The sequence below is a fragment of the Protopterus annectens genome, chromosome 3.part1 (genome assembly GCF_019279795.1).
Source record: "Protopterus annectens isolate FY-2018-M chromosome 3.part1, PAN1.0, whole genome shotgun sequence".
Taxonomy (NCBI): Eukaryota; Metazoa; Chordata; order Ceratodontiformes; family Protopteridae; genus Protopterus; species Protopterus annectens.
The window spans coordinates 1,735,051,557-1,735,070,932 of record NC_056732.1 but is presented as its reverse complement, the minus strand read 5'-3'; positions in this window follow the sequence as shown (position 1 = coordinate 1,735,070,932).

The following is a 19,376-nucleotide window of genomic DNA, read 5'->3' as shown; positions in this document are numbered from 1 at the left end:
GTGTTTGGATTTTGTGTGTGAATAAACTTTTTGTCCGAGTCGAGATCCAGGTGTACATTTTTTCAGCATCAGACAAGTCTCTACATAACTTTGTAATATATTATTAATGATATTTATAAATTTGTGTGTTCATTATATACAATTTAGTGACACAACACTATTTTTGAACCATTTTTAAACTTGTTATGGTTAGCATTAGGCTACTTGTATGTGTTTTTAGAATGACTGCTTGCTAGGTTTAAATTATCTTTACTAATTGACAATTAACTAATTGTATTGTTAATGGGACAAGGTATATAACCAGTAAGGATGTTAATTAAGTGTTTTGTATTCATTCTGATGAAGATAGCGATCGAAAACGTATTTTGGATTACCAGCGTTATTTTTTTCATTGTACTACAATAAACTGAGTTTCCGGTGGAGTGCGAGCTTCTATTGTGGTGTCTCTGGGCAATATCAGCAGTTGTTACTAGTTTTTATTCTATTGCCTTCATCTCTATTGTGGTTTACAATGTATTTAAAAAGTAATTTATTTTTTCATGCCTCACAACCTGTTTCCATCTGGATATTAAGTTGTCATGTAGCCAATGCATTGAAATATTTTTTTCTTCTACACTTCATTTTGTCTTGACTGGACTCTCCTAATGACTGTTTGGCACCCAGGGCAGCATATTTAATTAAAGTTCCAGTTGTTGTGGTTTTGAGCATAGCTCCACCCCTTTCTAGTTGGCCACACCCCTTCCCATTGGCCCCACCCATTCAGCTGTCTCCTGCAGCCCTCCTTTAATTTGAAGTCACCAGTCGCCACTGCTATAGGGGTGGCAAGAGCCTTTCCAGTATCCAGAATCGCAAGGGCGGCAGGTGCAGGCCATCTCTGGCAAAGCAGCGTGGTCTGTTGATCATGTCATCCCAGGCAGATAGATACTGGATTCCCTTAGAATGACACCAGAAGCTTAGCCAATTGTTAAAGTCAATCATTTTGTCCTTGTACTGTGTTATCATTCTGGGTGATGGCAGGATGCTACTCAGGGCTAGGGTCATATTTGCCTGGGCTATGAAATCAGGCAGCTCCTCCATGTCTCTTTTCATGTAATCCAAGGAGGTACGTCTCAGGTCATTCACACCAACATGGACAATGATAGAGTCATATTTGTACTTGTTGTGGAGTTACTTGAGTGTGTGCGTTATGTGGCGGATCCTGGCACCTGACAGGCAGCTGACAGTAAGTTTTTCCTTGTTTAGCCTGGTGAGTGGAACATCAGTGTGCCTGACTACAGAGTCACCTATGACTAGAGTGTTGGGTACGTTATTCCTTATGGGCTGTAGTTGAGTGGCACACTGATTATTTGGGCTATGTGTCATTTGGGTTGTGTTGGAGGGTGGAGGTTGCTTGTATTTCTGCTTTGGAGGTCTCTGTTGTTTGGGCAGATTTGTACTGAGAGCCTCCGCGAATGTAGGTGTGTATTTTGTGCTTCTGTGTGTGTGCTTTGGTGGTGTAGGTTTTGAGGGACTATGTGATGAGTGTGGTGCAGTGCAAGTGTTTACCTTCTCCTCTTGACTGTCTAGGCCAGTCTTTGGTGAAGAGAGCTTTGCTTCCAGTTTGGCTATATAAGTGCATATCTCACAGGTTGTAGTGTTGGGTGGTAGGAGGAGAGGGTTGTCTGTGTACATGAGGCAATTGCTGCATTGTCCCAAGATGCCCAGATTCATCAGGTAGACAGGAGAAAACACTGGGAGCTGACCTTTAGACATGCCTGAATAGGTGCTTATTTATTAAGTACTAAAAACTGTTTTCCTCTAGACAAGTGAGGAAAGTTGAGTGCTGTAGTAATTTGTAAGTTATTTAGTGTGTACAATGAGTTCTGAACAAGTGCTGTGCTCAAAGAAACAGATTTGAGTGCTAAAACTAAAAAGCTGGCTAGATGCAAGGGAAATTTTGAAGAACAGACTTTATGGCGGCAGGAATAGTTTAACCCCAGTTAAGTGGGGGGGGGGGGGCTTAGGAGCTCACAAACAGTCCTGGACACAGCAAATCCGTATCCGGACAAGACCTGCCACAGGAAAGGGGGGGAAGCAAGCTTAGAATTTTTTTCCAGTAAAAGTGGAAATGGAGAAAGCTGTAACAGAAGTTAATTCAACGTTACGAATCTGAGTGGGTTGGCCTTCAGAAATGTTCTCTATTAGATTGAGTGAACTAATGACACTAGACTGGGAGGAGTGTCAGAGATCAAATATACAGTATGGGTGGGCAACTGCAAAGCCACCAAGTATTACAAATACAAAAAATTACAGTTCCTAGCTGTAGCCACTAAATGAAAGTTTTAAACAGATCAAGGAGCAGACTCTAGAGGATGCTTTTAACTGTAAACAGACAATTATGAAAAATGCACAGAAAATCTCGGATAGAGCACTCACAAACAGAAAATGCAACTCTCAGTATGAAAAAACAGTTTACAGTTAAGTAATTCAGTAAACATGCAATTAGAAATGAAAAATACAGTTAAAACAGTATACAACAGTACATAAATACAGTGAAACAATAAAAAAGCTTTATATCAGTGCAAAATGTAGTAGATCAACTGTATAGCACAATTATAAGTGTTTCAGAAGTGCAGTTCAGTGAAATAAGTGTAAGAAATAACTTATCCTGCTCTTGGAATCTTAAGGAATTTCCACTTATGCAATGCAGTCCGGAGCCTGAGCAATATAAGCACAGCCTTTATAAGACACAGGGTTTATATAGCAGTAAGAATGGAAGAGTTGGAAGATCAAATTACTACTCAGCCCCTGCTATTACCCAATCACTCATACTACAGAAGGTCAGGAGGCCTTGTTATTCTCAATAATAATGAAGACAATCAGCAGAAAATGGCTGCCAGAAACACAGGAAACTCAAACAAAACTACCAGCCTAGACAACAGGACTCTATCAAGATTATGCCACCTGAGCAGTACACAGAAACCACACTTTAAAAGCATAGAAAGAACACCCACAAATATAATATACAAGTCTCAGTATGAAAAAACAGTTTACAATTTAGTAAACAAATAAAAATGCAATTATAGTAATGCACACTATTATAGTTCCTATCTGTAGCCACTAAATGAAAGTTTTAAACAGATCAAGGAGCAGACTCTAGAGAATGCTTTTAACTGTAAACAGACAATTATCAATAGTGCACAGAAAAGCTTGGATAGAGCATTCACAAACAGAAAATACAACTATCAGTATGAAAAAGCAGTTTACAGTTAAGTAATTCAGTAAACATGCAATTAGCAATGAAAAATACAGTTAAAACAGTATAAAACAGTACATAAATGCAGTGAAACAATAAAAAAAGCTTTATAACAGTGCAAAATGTAATAGATCAACTGTATAGCACAATTATAAGCTTTTCAGAAGTGCAGTTCAATGAAATAATTGTAAGAAATAACTTATCCTGCTCTTGTAATCTTAAGGAATTTCCACTTATGCAATGCAGTCCGGAGCCTGAGCAATATAAGCACAGCCTTTATAAGACACAGGGTTTATATAGCAGTAAGAATGGAAGAGTTGGAAGATCAAATTACTACTCAGCCCCTGCTATTACCCAGTCACTTGTACTACAGAAGGTCAGTAGGCCTTGTTACTCTCAATAATAATGAAGACAATCAGCAGAAAATGGCTGCCAGAAACACAGGAAATTCAAACAAAACTACCAGCCTAGACAACAGGCCTATATCAAGATTATGCCACCTGAGCAGAACACAGAAACTTCACTTTAAAAGCATAGAAAGAACACCCACAAAGAGAAAATACAAGTTTCAGTATGAAAAAGCAGTTTACAATTTAGTAATTAAATAAAAATGCAATTACAGTAATGCACACTATTAAACATGCAATTAGCAATGAAAAATACAGTTAAAACAGTATAAAACAGTTGCTTACCAGTGGGAGTGGGAAGCATTGAGCTGCCTTTTGTCCAGTTTTGTGAGGTTTCAGCCAGTAACTAGTTGTTTATTGGTCGTTTTGGGCCAGTTTCTAGCTTTTTCCAGCCCCCTGGTATAAAACGCGGCGTTTTTCAGCTTGTACCTACTCAGCACAGACTCCACGTGGGCCAGCAGAGTAATCCAGGCTGCAGAGAGCTGAATAAGCGACTTTTCTTGATACTAAGTATAATTTTTGTTGCTTTCCACATCTAAATACCTAGCGACTGTATTTCGCCTGCCTTTCTGTTACATTGAAGCTGTTTTTACTGCATTTAACTTAATATTGCACTTGGAATCCTTGTTTGTTACTACTTGACTGTATTTGTAGCAAATTCTTCTGTGTAAGCTGTAGTAGCTGATTCATAGCATTTATAAGTGTTTGCTGTACCTGTTTCTGCCTGTTTTGTGAAAAAAAGAAAAAAAGAAAAAAATATCTCTTGTTTTTCCTGCTTTACTAGTTTAGTCCAGTTTCAGAGTTGCTGATTCCTGGGCTTTGGTTGTAGTTCCTGTGTACTGTTTCCTTGCCTTATTTGGGGGAAAGGAAGTTACCTTGCTTACCAGTGGGAGTGGGAAGCATTGAGCTGCCTTTTGTCCAGTTTTGTGAGGTTTCAGCCAGTAACTAGTAGTTTATTGGTCGTTTTGGGCCAGTTTCTAGCTTTTCCAGCCCCTGGTATAAAAGCGGTAAATGCACGTTTTTCAGCTTGTACCTACTCAGCACAGACTCCACGTGGGCCAGCAGAGTAATCCAGGCTGCAGAGAGCTGAATAAGTGACTTTTCTTGATACTAAGTATAATTTTTGTTGCTTTCCACATCTGAATACCTAGCGACTGTATTTCGCCTGCCTTTCTGTTACATTGAAGCTGTTTTTACTGCATTTAACTTAATATTGCACTTGGAATCCTTGTTTGTTACTATTTGACTGTATTTGTAGCAAATTCTTCTGTGTAAGCTGTAGTAGCTGATTCATAGCATTTATAAGTGTTCGCTGTACCTGTTTCTGCCTGTTTTGTGAAAAAAAAAAAAAAAGAAAAAAATATCTCTTGTTTTTCCTGCTTTACTAGTTTAGTCCAGTTTCAGAGTTGCTGATTCCTGGGCTTTGGTTGTAGTTCCTGTGTACTGTTTCCTTGCCTTATTTGGGGAAAGGAAGTTACCTTGCTTACCAGTGGGAGTGGGAAGCATTGAGCTGCCTTTGTCCAGTTTTGTGAGGTTTCAGCCAGTAACTAGTAGTTTATTGGTCGTTTTGGGCCAGTTTCTAGCTTTTTCCAGCCCCCTGGTATAAACGCGGTAAACGCGCGTTTTTCAGCTTGTACCTACTCAGCACAGACTCCACGTGGGCCAGCAGAGTAATCCAGGCTGCAGAGAGCTGAATAAGCGACTTTTCTTGATACTAAGTATAATTTTTGTTGCTTTCCACATCTGAATACCTAGCGACTGTATTTCGCCTGCCTTTCTGTTACATTGAAGCTGTTTTTACTGCATTTAACTTAATATTGCACTTGGAATCCTTGTTTGTTACTACTTGACTGTATTTGTAGCAAATTCCTCTGTGTAAGCTGTAGTAGCTGATTCATAGCATTTATAAGTGTTTGCTGTACCTGTTTCTGCCTGTTTTGTGAAAAAAAGAAAAAAAAAGAAAAAAATATCTCTTGTTTTTCCTGCTTTACTAGTTTAGTCCAGTTTCAGAGTTGCTGATTCCTGGGCTTTGGTTGTAGTTCCTGTGTACTGTTTCCTTGCCTTATTTGGGGGAAAGGAAGTTACCTTGCTTACCAGTGGGAGTGGGAAGCATTGAGCTGCCTTTTGTCCAGTTTTGTGAGGTTTCAGCCAGTAACTAGTAGTTTATTGGTCGTTTTGGGCCAGTTTCTAGCTTTTTCCAGCCCCTGGTATAAAAGCGGTAGCAGCGTTAGCCTTGATTTAGCGATTTAGCGTGACTTAGCGCGGAGCTGCCACTGTTGCACACTAGGGCAGCACCGGTTAAGCAGGCTTAAACTATTCGGGCTACCTAAAGTCCACTCTTCAAATTTTCCCTTAAAACTACATTCCTCAAACTATACTACTGATCTAATCAGCGTATCCTATAATTAAAAAGATCATCTCTACTTGACTCCAAGTAGACTATTCTCTATCTGTTAAACGTAGCACTTGCTCCTACAGTACTTATTACCTTGATACGGCACTCTTGTCATAGATAGTACCCCAAAAAGGCAACCCCCCCCATTTCTCGGTCACCCACGTCCCCCGGAATCTTTTTAAAGTTTTTTTGTCTATTCCTTCTAGCATGTCGAGGGATCAGTTGCTAGTGTCCTCTCCTGCTCAGCTGGTGAACCTGGGAATATTGAGGCAATGTTACAATTGTCTCATGTACACAGACAACCCTCTCCTCCTCCCACAAAATACAAATACATGCGAGAGATGCAACTATACGGCCAAACTGGAGGCTGAGCTCTCTCAACATAGGACTGGCAAGACCAGTCAGGAGGAGAAGGTTACCACACACACTATAGACCCAGTCTCACATAGTACCATTACAACCTCAAATCATACACATAAACACACAAAGACATACTTGGAGGCTCTGATCAAAAATCTACCAAAACAGCAGAGGCCACCAAAGCAGACACCCAAACAACCACCACCTCAGAACACAACACCTGTAACACATAGACCTCACAGTCAGAGTGTCAAACAGTCACAGCCCTTAAGGCCAAACACAATGCCAGACACACTAGTCATTGGTGACTCCATAGTCAGACACACTGACGTCCCGCTCACCAGACTGAGTAAGGAGAAGGTCACAGTAAGCTGCCTGTCGGGCGCTAGAATCCACCACATAACGCAAGCACTCAAGTCTCTCAACAGCAGGTACAAATATGACTCAGTCATTGTCCACGCTGGTGTAAATGACCTGAGACGTACCTCCTTGGACTACATGAAAAGAGACATTGAGGAGCTCTCTGATTATGTAGCCCACGCAGGTATGACCCTGACCTTGAGCAGTATCCTACCTTCACCAAGAATGATGCCACAATACAGAGATAAGATGATCAGCTTTAACAATTGGCTTAAACACTGGTGTCATTCAAAGGGGATCCAGTGTCTGTCTGCCTGGGATGACATGCTGGACAAGCCACGCTGCCGCTAAGGGACGGCTTGCACCTGTCACCCCTGGGATTCGGATATTGGCAAAGGCTCTTGCCACTCCCCATAGTGCCTTTTTTAGGCAAGGCTCAAATTCTAAACCTACCACCCTAGAACACAAAAAAGGAAAAAAACTAAGGGTAATGCTGCTCAATGCCAGAAGTCTAAATCTCAAAATGCACGCACTCGAGGCCCTTCTCAGTATGGAGAACATCGATGTCTGTGCTGTGACAGAAACCTGGTTCAAGGCTCCTGAGAGCACCCCAGCGCTATCAGGTTTCACCTCATATCATGCGTTCCGGCCCCAAAATCCGGACAATACCAAGAAAGGAGGGGGGGTATCCATATTCATCAAGGACACCCACACCTCAAGACTGGTGGCAATGCACGATGCATCGGAGACCATCCAGGTGCAATTAACCATAGGCAAGACTGCTCTGCAAATTGTAGCATGTTACAGGCCACCCTCACAAACTCAGGAACCTCATATGGCCTTCCTGAAAACACTAGAGGGGATAAATGTATCACCAAACACCATCATACTAGGTGACTTCAATTACCCTAATATAGACTGGGAACACTACTCAAGCCCAAACACCCTAGCCCAAAAGTTCCTGGAATTCATAAACTCAAATGCCATGGAACAACTAGTCACCAGCCCCCCAAGAGGAGACAACATACTTGATCTCATCATCACGAACATGGGAGCACAATGTTCAACACCGGAGGTGTACCCCTCACTGGTAAGATCAGACCACAAACTAATCTCGCTGGAGGTCCTCATCCCACCCCCACCTGAAATAAAAAACACCACAGTAAAGAACTTCTCAAAAGCCGACTTCACACTTCTAAAGACTAGTGTGGTCTCCTTTAAGGCCCCCGAGCCGGCGGAAAACAGTACTCAAGCCGCTGAATCACTTACAAATGCCTTCTACCAGCACCTACAGGACTGCATGGATAAGGCAATCCCAAGCAAAACAAAGACTCTTTGTACCAAAGGCAAGCGTCCAGTCTGGTGGACCCCAGCCATAAACAAACTCTACAACAAAAGGAGGAAGCTACTACAAGATAGAGCAAAATCCTTAAAAGGTAAGACACCCTGGATCACTATAAGTAAAAACTAAGAGCTCTCATAAAATCTTCCAAAGCAAATTTCGAGAGAAAAATAGCTAAAGACTCAAAAGACAATCATAAGGCCTTCTTTAGCTATGTTAGAAACCTGGGAGGAAACTCCCAGATATGCTCAGAGCTAGTTCAAAATGATGTGAAGATTACTGATCCTACAGACATTGCCAACATACTGGCTGACAGGTTCAGTGCAAACTTCTACCCCCTCCCCCCCAAAAGGAGAGATATCTATACCAAACGATTGCAGCTCCCCAAACATCTCCAGCGCCCAAGTGAGAACTGCTCTCTCCAAAGCAAAAAACACAGCATCCATGGGACCTGATGGTGGCCCGGCTGTGTGCTCCATAAACTCAATGAGGAATTAAACCCACAGCTAGGACAGCTGTTTAATCAAAGTCTTACCTCTGGATACGCACCCAGGAGTGGCGCACTGCAACTGTGGTACCACTCCACAAAAGCGGTGCCTCCACCGACCCTGGAAATTACCGCCCATTAGCTTGACAAGCCTTATCTGCAAAGCCATGGAGAGGATCATAATGGACCTCATAAATAAAGACATAGGAATTTACAGACTTTGGATCCAACCCAGTTTGGCTTTGTCAAAGGCAGATCATGCCTTTTAAACTTGGTTGACTTTTTGAAACAGTCACCAAAGCCATTGATGAGGGAAAGGCAGTCCATACAGCCTACCTCGATCTGGCTAAGGCCTTCGATACAATACCCCACTCGGGTATCATTGAAAAACTCATCAGCTTAAATGTCAACCCATACATCACAAGATGGGTTGCAAACTGGCTGAGTGACAGAACCCACAGGGTCAGAGTTGCTGGCGCCATGTCAGACTCAAAGCCTGTCACAAGTGGTGTCCCACAGGGCTCAGTCCTGGGCCCACTCTTGTTTGGCATCTACTTCTCAAGTACAAGCAAACACAGGAGGGTTATGGCTGACAAAGTTTGCAGATGACTGCAAACTGGGCCATAGTAGAAAACACATCTGACACAGATATCCTTCAGAAGGGTCTCACAGAAGCGGATAACTGGTGCCAGAGCCACGGCCTAAAGTTAAATGCCAAAAATGCATAGTCATACCCTTCGGGAAAAACAAGGTTACCCTAGCTACCAAATAGGTGGCAATCCACTGAGCACAGAAGAAGTTATCAGGGACCTGGGGACCCAGGTTGATAGTAGTCTGTCATTCGACACCCATGTAGCTAAAGTAGTTAGGAAGACCTTCTACATTGCCCACCTTATCATGAAGGGTTTCTCATCCAGATCAAGGGAGGTCATAGTTTCCCTTTACTCATCACTCATCAGACCAATGATTGAGTACAATGCCCCATTCGAATGTATCTGACCCGACACTTGCAGCAGCTGGAGAGGCCACAAAAGTTCCTCACCAAAAGGATAAAGGGTCTCAAAATCTGTCCTATGCTGCCCGACTGAAAGAACTCCAGCTCTATTCAGTCGCCACGCTTGCTCAGAGGTGACCTTTGCCTAACATACAAGGCCATGTCAAACCCAGATTTGATGAATATGCTTCACCTCACAAAATCCAGATCCATCAGAGCCACAAGGGCGGGAGACTTAAACCTTGACACGGCTATTAATAGGGCGTGCTGGAGGGATAGATTCATCACCCAAAGACTCCCTATGCTGTGGAACAAAATCCCGGTACATGTGAGGCAGAGCACCTCGCTGGCCTTGTTCAAGAGAAATCTTGACCAATGGATGGGAGATCGCAGATATACCCCAGGGATTACCTCAGTGTCACTGCTCGACAGAGGCACAGCAAAATAATGGGTTTAGTTCCCCATACTAAAGGGGTGGCGTAAGCCACAAAACGATGGGCTAGGCTTGTAAATGCCCTCGGGCAGATAGCCTAGTATGAACCTATGAACCTATGAACCTATAAATGCAGTGAAACAATAAAAAAGCTTTATAAAAGTGCAAAATGTAGTAGATCAACTGTATAGCACAATTATAAGTGTTTCAGAAGTGCAGTTCAGTGAAATAAGTGTAAGAAATAACTTATCCTGCTCTTGGAATCTTAAGAAATTTCCACTTATGCAATGCAATCCAGAGCCTGAGCAATAGAAGCACAAGCTTTATAAGGCAAAGTGTTTATATAGCAGTAAGAATGGAAGAGTTGGAAGATCAAATTACTACTCAGCCCCTGCTATTACCCAATCACTCGTAGTACAGAAGGTCAGGAGCCCTTGTTACTCTCAATAATAATGAAGACAATCAGCAGAAAATGGCTGCCAGAAACACAGGAAACTCAAACAAAACTGCCAGCCTAGACAACAAGCCTCTATCAAGATTATGCCACCTGAGCAAAACACAGAAACCTCACTTTAAAAGCATAGAAAGAACACCCACAAAGGGAAAATACAAGTCTCAGTATGAAAAAGCAGTTTACAATTTAGTAATTAAATAAAAATGCAATTATAGTAATGCACACTATTACAGTTCCTAGCTGTAGCCACTAAATGAAAGTTTTAAACAGATCAAGGAGCAGACTCTAGAGAATGCTTTTAACTGTAAACAGACAATTATCGAAAATGCACATAAACACTTGGATAGAGCACTCACAAACAGAAAATACAACTCTCAGTATGAAAAAGCAGTTTACAGTTAAGTAATTCAGTAAACATGCAATTAGCAATGAAAAATACAGTTAAAACATTTTTTTCTCTCAGTGATTTCTAAGAATAGTATCACTTAGCAGTACATTAATATGCCTTGGGAAAAGAAGCATGGCTTGCTGCAGTTCCTAAGCATAAATTATGATCAGTGATGTTTATACTTTACATGCAAACACCACTTAGTATTTTTCTGCATGTGTGTGTGTGTGTGTGTGTGTGTGTGTGTGTGTGTGTGTGTGTGTGTGTGTGTGTGTGTGTGTGTGTGTGTGTTTGTGTGTGCACGCGTGTGGTGTGCGTATTTGTGTGTGCATGTAGTTTCATTGTTTTGTAGTGCATATCTTGTTTGTTAGGTGGCAGAGTATGTCTAATGTTTCTCCCAGTCAGTTTCATTACAGAGATTTGCTACTGTCAGACAAATACAGAGAAATCCATTTCATTGTGATCAGCACACACACAATGCAAATGGCTGAACTTAACTTTTATATCCAAAACAAAAGCAACACTTATAGAATTTGGGTTTTCTTTTGTTTCATGCATATTTTTTTTTAGATATGTTATTGTTTTACAGAATTTGGAAAGCTGTGGTGGTACAGTGGTAGTGTTGTTGCATCACAGCAAGAAGTTCTCCTGTTCTATTCTCGGCTGGAGTGCCTTCTGTGTGGCGTCTGCATGTCCTCCCCATGGTCGAGTGGCCTCTGAAAGACATGCATGAATGGGCATGCCTTCACTGAAGGTTGGGTGTTGGGCTGGAAACTCTGCACCATAAAAGTCGACTGCCAATCATTAGCAGACTGGAGTTCTGCTGTGGCAACCCCTAACCGGGAAAAGACAAACATTGTTTTACGGAATTACTAGATGAAGCCTGGAAAATATATCTTGTCCTAAAATCTCAGGACATATTTAAGACACATTGAACTGCATTATAGTAAATTAATAGCTAAATATAGCAACATTATTTATTTTACTTGTTTTACAAATATAATTTGTAGAATGTGTCAGTCTTGCACCATACAAATTTGGCAAATAATATTTATATGGAAATATACTGTCCATCCATTGACCCTCTAGAATCTTCAAAGTTTAATTGCTTCATTTTGAAATATCAACGTTATGTAACAGGGAGCTTGCCCTAAACTGTAAATACTTCCTCCTCAGCTTAAATAAGGCAAATAAGACTTCTTATGAAGTTCCCCAAAGCAAACTACAAATCCAAATTAGTGTCCTCAACTAAGAACAACCATAAAGTGTTCTTTAGTTACATCCATAGCCTAAAACTTCATGCTACTCAAGTCAGAAGTGACAAACTTCATGATACCCATGCAGACAGAAACTGAATGTTCGACTGCTGAATCCTACACTAAGGCACTGTAAGAGCACATCCACTCGTGCATGAATTGTGCCATTCCAAATAGAACTAAGATGCTCTCCTCCAAAAAAAAGGAAGCCAATCTGGTGGTCCCCTGCCATAAACAAACTATACAACAGAAGGAAGAAACTGTTGCAGAAAGGAGGAAAATCCCAGGATTCAAAAAACTCCCTTACCAGCCTCAGTAAGAAGCTGAGATCCCTCATAAAATCCTCCAAAGCTAGTTATGAAAATAAAATTGCCGAAGACTCCAAGGACAACCACAAGGCATTCTATAGTTATGTCAAGAATCTAAATGGCAATGCTCTGATCTGCTCTGGGCTACAACAGAATGGCATTAAATATACTGATCCCAAGGATATTGCCAATATTTTGGCAGATCGATTCAGTGCCAACTTCACCCCCCTCTCACCCCTAAAGGGCCCATCTCAATACCAAAAGATTGCCAAATTCCAGTAATCATGGCCACACAGGTAAAAAATGCACTCTCCAAAGCTAAGAATATCCATGGGACCAGACGACATCACGGGCTGTGTACTGCATGAACTACAAAATGAACTGGCACCCCACCTACGTGTCATGTTTAATCATAGCCTCACCTCAGCCTTCATGCCCAATGAGTGGTACACAGCTACAGTTATCCCACACAAGAGGGGATCCACCCTGGATCCCAGGAACTATCATCCCATCAGTCTGATGAGCCTAATCTGCAAAGCCATGGAACGCATTATCATGGAACTTATAAACAAAGACATTGGCAACCTTCAAACACTGGACCCCACCCAGTTTGGTTTCGTGAAGAGCCGATCTTGTCTCCTCAACATGATTGACTTCTTTGAATCAGTCTCCAGAGCCGTGGATGAGAGTAAGGAGGTCCACACAGTCTATCTGGACATCACCAAGGCCTTTGACACCATGCCCCACTCTGGAATCGTAGATAAACTTACTAAGCTGGGCATTAATCCCTACATCACTCGATAGGTTGCCAACTGGCTTACTGACAGAACCCACACTGTAAAAGTAGCCGACTCCAAATCCATCTTCAGACAAGTGATAAGTGGAGTACCTCAGGGTTCAGTCCTGGGACCGTTCTTGTTTGGCATCTACTTCTCTGAAGTACAGGCCAACACTAAGGGACTCTGGCTAACAAAGTTCACAGATGACTGCAAACCGGGAGCCATTATTTAATCCCCAAATGATGTGAATATTCTACAAAAGGGCCTTACAGAAACAGATGCTTGGTGCCAGAGCCATGGGCTCAAGCTCAATGTCAAGAAATGTGTAGTTATCCCCTTTGGGAAAAAACATATACCCATGAATTACCACATGTGGCAGTACAATAAACACCAAAAGTGTGATATGGGACTTAGGGACATAGGTGGACAGTGGTCTCACCTTCAATAACCATATTGCCACAACAGTCAGAAAATCCTTCTGTGGCACACCTCATCACTAAGGGCTTTTCATCCAGAAAAAAGGAGGTCATTGTCCCACTGTACTCATCCCTCATTAGACCCATTATAGAGTACAATGCCCCATTTGGTATGTACCTCACAAGACATCTGCAACAGCTGGAAAGGCCACAGAAATACCTCACTAAAAAAATCACAGGCCTAAAGCAGATGCCCTATGCTGACCATCTAAAAAAACTCCAGCAATACTCTGTCACATGTCGCCTACTCAGAGGCGATCTCTGCTTAACATACAAGGCCATGTCAAACCCAGAGCTGCTGGACATGCTACAATTAAGGAAATCCCAATCCCTCAGAGCCACACACTCCAGGGATTTAAACCTGATCATCACAATGAACAAAACATGCTGGAGGGATAGGTTCCTGACCCAGAGACACCCCATACTCTGGAATAGACTGCCCATACATGTCAAGCAGAGCGCCTCTTTGTCCATCTTCAAAAGGAACCTTGGCAATTGGATGGAAGATAGGAAATTCACTCTGGGGATCATGTTAGTCACCCTGCTAGAGAGGCGACCAGGGAAGTAAATATTCTGGGAAGAAATAGCCAGGGAATTGTTATGGCTAGGCTTGTATAGAGCCAACGGCTGATAGCCTAGTACCAACCTATGAACATATGAACCTATAAAAGGTAAGACACAGATTTGCACCAAACTAGTAGTTAATGATACCACATACACTGAGCCTGTGGACATAACAAACCTGTTAGCCAACAGGTTCTGTGAAAACATCACTCCACTGTCCCCACCATACATACCCCATGACATTCCTTCCACCTGTCCCCCACCTTGTATCTGTAGAGAGCAAGTCAGAAATGCCCTCTCTAAGGCCAAAAACACAGCATCTATGGGACATGATAACATTCCAGGCTTTGTCTTACATGGGCTCCAACAAGAATTTGCAACACCATTTGGGACTCTTTTCAGTCATAGTCTAAGCACCGGCTTCATCCCAGCTGAATGGGGAAACAGCCACATTTATCCCCTTGTACAAGGGTGGTGCTTCCACTGACCCAAGGAACTATACTATTAGCCTGACTAGCTTATCTGCAAGACCATGGAGAAAATCTTCATGGACCTTATCAACAAAGATATTGGTAATCTTCAAACACTTGACCCTACTCAGTTTGGATTTGTCAAAGGGAGATCATGCCTGTTAAACCTGGTAGACTTCTTTGAGACAGTCACCAGAGCCTTGGACAAGGGGAAAATTGTGCATACAGCCTACCTGGACTAGGTCAAGGCTTCTGACACTATCCCACACTCAGGTATTATTGACAAACTCATCCAGCTAGGTATCAACCCTTATATCATTAGGTAGGTCACTAACTGGCTCACTAATAGAATCCATGCAGTCAAAAGCAGACCCTTAACCAGTGGTATTCCACAGGGATCAGTCCTGGGATCTCTACTGTTCAGAATCTATTCCTCTGAAGTACAAGAAAAAACTAAAGGTCTGTGGCTGACAAAGTTTGTTGATGACTACAAACTGGAAGGGGTCATAGAATCCACAAACAATGTCAACATCCTACAAGAGGGTTTTATGCAAACAAATGATCGGTGCCAAAGTCACGGCCTTAAACTCAATGTAAAATATTATCAACCCTTTTGTTAAGAGCAATGTTCCTGCTAACTACCACATCAATGGAAACACCCTAAGCATGCACTCAGTAGTGAGAGACCTGGGCACCCAAGATGACAGCTACCTTACCTTTGATCACCATATCACCACAGTGGTAAGTAGGGCATTCTATATTGCTCATCTCATACGTAAGGGCATTGCCTCCAGAAAAAAAGAAGTTATAACCTCCCTGTACTCTTCCCACATCATGCCAATAATTGAGTACAACGTTCCTTTTGGTGTGTACCTTTCCAGGCACCTGCAGCAATTGAAGAGACCACAAAAGTTCCTCATAAGGAGAATTCAAGGTATTCAGCATCTGTCCTATGTGGCTCAGCTGAAATCACTGTCACTTTACTCCATTTCATACAAACTACTCAGAGGCTATCTCTGCCTTGCGTATAAGGCAATCTTTATTGGAAATGCTGCATATCCATAATTCCAATGGCTCAAGGGTTACTTGCTCTAAAGACCTTAACCTTGTATGTGGCATTAATAGAAACTGCTGGCTCCCAGAGGTTACTGCACCTATGGAACAGACTTCCAATTCATGTCAAGCAGAGCACCTCTTTGGCCGTCTTCAAGTGCAATCTGGACAATTGGATGGGTAACCATATATTCACCCCAGGGGTTCCACCAGTGTCTCTCTTGGGCAGGGGAAATAGGTACTGACCATGGAAACAAGGGCAGAACTTGGCTAGGCTTTCAAGGGCCCTAGGATTATTACCCTAGTAACTTCCCATGATCCTATGATCCGATACTGTTTCAGTTTACATTCACAAGCATAATCAGCTGACCTGACTTGCATGAAGGATTACTAATCCACTTCTGCAGAATGATATCAGAGGAAACTAATTCAAGTAATAAAAATATATAAATGTTTTCTACACAATAAATATATGGAAACTACATAATAAATATACAGAAATTTAAAAAAGGTTGGGGATGAAATGAAGCAATTGATTATTGTACAAATATGTCAGCAAGATACAGACTGTTCAGTTTAACAGCTGTGGCAATAATACAAATTGCAGCAACTATCTAAAGAACCAAAATTAAAACAAATTAATTCTACCATTAACATAGATATTTAATGTAGAATATGCCAGGTCCTTTCAAACATTATATTTTTTCTTTTTAAGTTTGAACTGCCTTTCTATAAATGTTAAATTAATACAACGAGAGACTGATATGAGCTAACTCTGTCATATAAGTAGTAAAACAAAGAATTATTTAAAATAAGGATATAATAAAGTATTGCTGTGACATTTTAGTGATGAAACCCGGAACTTCACTTGCAGTATACTCAGACTGCATTAAAAATTAAATAATATACCATACTGAATTAGGCAAATCAATTTCCTCACACTATTTAAATCTAAAATAAAAAAAAAAATCTTAGCAGGCACATAGCTATGAACTTGTTTATTCCTAAAAAACGTAATTTAGCCAGAGCTTCTTATCTAGATATATATTGTTATTGAATCATATCTTGGATTATGTAGCAATGCAAATTTGTCAAAACCAAGATTGCTTTTCTTAACTTCCCTTTCCTCAACTTTTTCAGCTCTCCTTTGTCTTTTTTTTTCATTTACAATCTAAATACCTTTTTCTTTCATATTATCATGCTTCATTACCTTATATTACGTTCTAGTTATACCTTTACTACACTACTATTTTTTTAGTTATTTTTCCCCTTTAATCATCTCCATGTTCATAGGTTCATAGGTGTATACTAGGGTAATGGCCACTGGGGCCTTTATAAGTCTAATCAAGCACCCCAATTCTATCCCACAAGTTCATGTGTCTTAGAGTTTATTTTAAGGGATATATGTAAGCTACAGCATGAATTATAGGCTGCCTTTGTTCATTAGAGACATAAGTGGTAGACCTGGGGTATATTTCTGATTTCCCATCCCCTATTCCAGTTTTCTCTTGAAAAAGGTTAGGAAAGAACTCTGCTTCACATGGATGGGAAGCCTACTCCAGAGAAGAGGAACTCTCTGAGATATATAGCTGTCCCTCAAATGTGTCCAAAAGCTAAGTTTAAATCCCTAGATTGAGTAATTCTGGTGATATTCATTATGTGGATATGCAATAGGGTCATCAGATTGTGATCTGGGAATACCTTTATGCCATGTATAGATCGCTTCTCAACAGTCTGCAAGAAAAAGAGTATTGTGATAAGGCTGTGAGGAGATCTGCACAGCAGATGCTGTTTACGCCCTTATTCTTTTTATGAGGAACCTATGTGGACATTCCAGTTGTTGGATGTCCATACCAAACAGGCCCCAGGATTAAGCAAGCTCTGCACGGTGTGCAGGAATAGTGCAGGAGCTGCTGGAGGCAATATGGCTGCCTTGCGATCCAGGAATAAGCTCCTGGAATGTGCACAAGCGCTCCTGCACTATTCCTGCACAGGCACAGATCCTGTATGCAAATTACCCAATTTGCAGGTGAAAACCATGCAAATGAGGTGAATTTGCGATCCAGGAAGCTGGCAGCTGGCCGTGCAGGACTAGTGTAGTCTGCAGAAATGTAATCGGTTAGTAACCAAGTACATTTCTGCAAACTACAAAACGGAGCCATGACAGCTCCAAATAAAGGGTGTATATAATGTGGAAAGCATGCCAATGGCCAAATATATGGCTATTGGCAAGGAAAACGGTTGCAAAATTAAAAAAAAAAACTTTTAATTTTTTTTTGCAGATTTCGGCTGTTTAAGCGTAGGGCAGTAGCATACAAAAAAACTTGAAATAAGCATTCTATCCAAAATCACAATTTTGCCATTATACTCAATAGCAGATAGAAGACATGGCCAGTGAATAGTGGTTGCTAAGGGGAAAGACTCAGTGTCAGGACTTGTAACTAGGCATTAGAAGGCAATTCTATGCAAATGAGGGAAATGACACTGAATCCCAGATCCCCCCTCATGCCTAGCCTGCACCCAACTGTGTCAGTGCAGGAAGACCATGGTGCAAGCCTAAGAGCTAGCTGACATCATAGAGAGGTGTGTCAGGCATACTGTAAGCTTATTGGAGCCCTGTGGCTTGGGTGTACCCTTAGCTTAGCAGAGCTAAACAAGGGGGTGTGTCTGAAGCTGCCAAGCACACTTTACATTGCCTAAGCAGGTGTGCGCACCGTGCACCGTGTTTTAAAGGAAAAAAAATGTAAACCAAGAAATAGCAGCTCCATGCACATCTGAGCACTGTGTTTGCATGGGGCTCCCCTGGGCTTAAACAGGAAGGCAATGGGAAGGGAAAACATCAGTAGGAAGGTAATCAAGGAGAGCTAGCATAGCTGGCAGGTGAAATGTATCAGAATCAGACAATTACACAGGCAGCAGCCCAGCACAGCACACCACTATAAACTATGCAAACACCTTTCCCTCTGGTTTTCCCCACAAACTCTACACCACTGGTGTACACAAGCGGGGAAATTTTACCAAACAAAAGCAACAAAATTATAAGGGTTGCAGCAGCTGTCATAAATCAACATGTGGAAGAGGCTGAGGGTGGTGAAGATGAGAATGCTGATGACCAACCCACAGTGAGGAAAAGGAGAAGAGTGTACAGACCCAGGGTAACCTACTAGGGGCTACATGAGCTGGAGATAGTGGAGTGCTGTAGGGTGGGCAAGGTCCTCCTACAGCAAATTGTTGAGCTGTGCCGGCCACACCTCATACACAGAACCAACAGAGGGGAACCCATCACAGTGGATACCAAGGTATGTGTAGGCCTAAGAATACTAGCCACAGGTACCTTCCAAAGGCCAACTGGGGATATCATGGGGATCTCACAGGCATCAGCATCCAGGATACTCCACCAGTTCCTGGATGCCATGTCAGCACATGCCGGTAAGCATGTATATTTCCACAACAGCCGTGAGGTGTTGACCAGCAATATGTGTCTCTTCCACCAAATAGCAGAATACTCTGAGGTATTGGGTGCTATAGACTGCATGCACATACACATCAAAGCACCACCCGGTGAGCGGGGTAGGGTCTACATCAACTGCAACAGTATCCCCTCCATCAACTGCC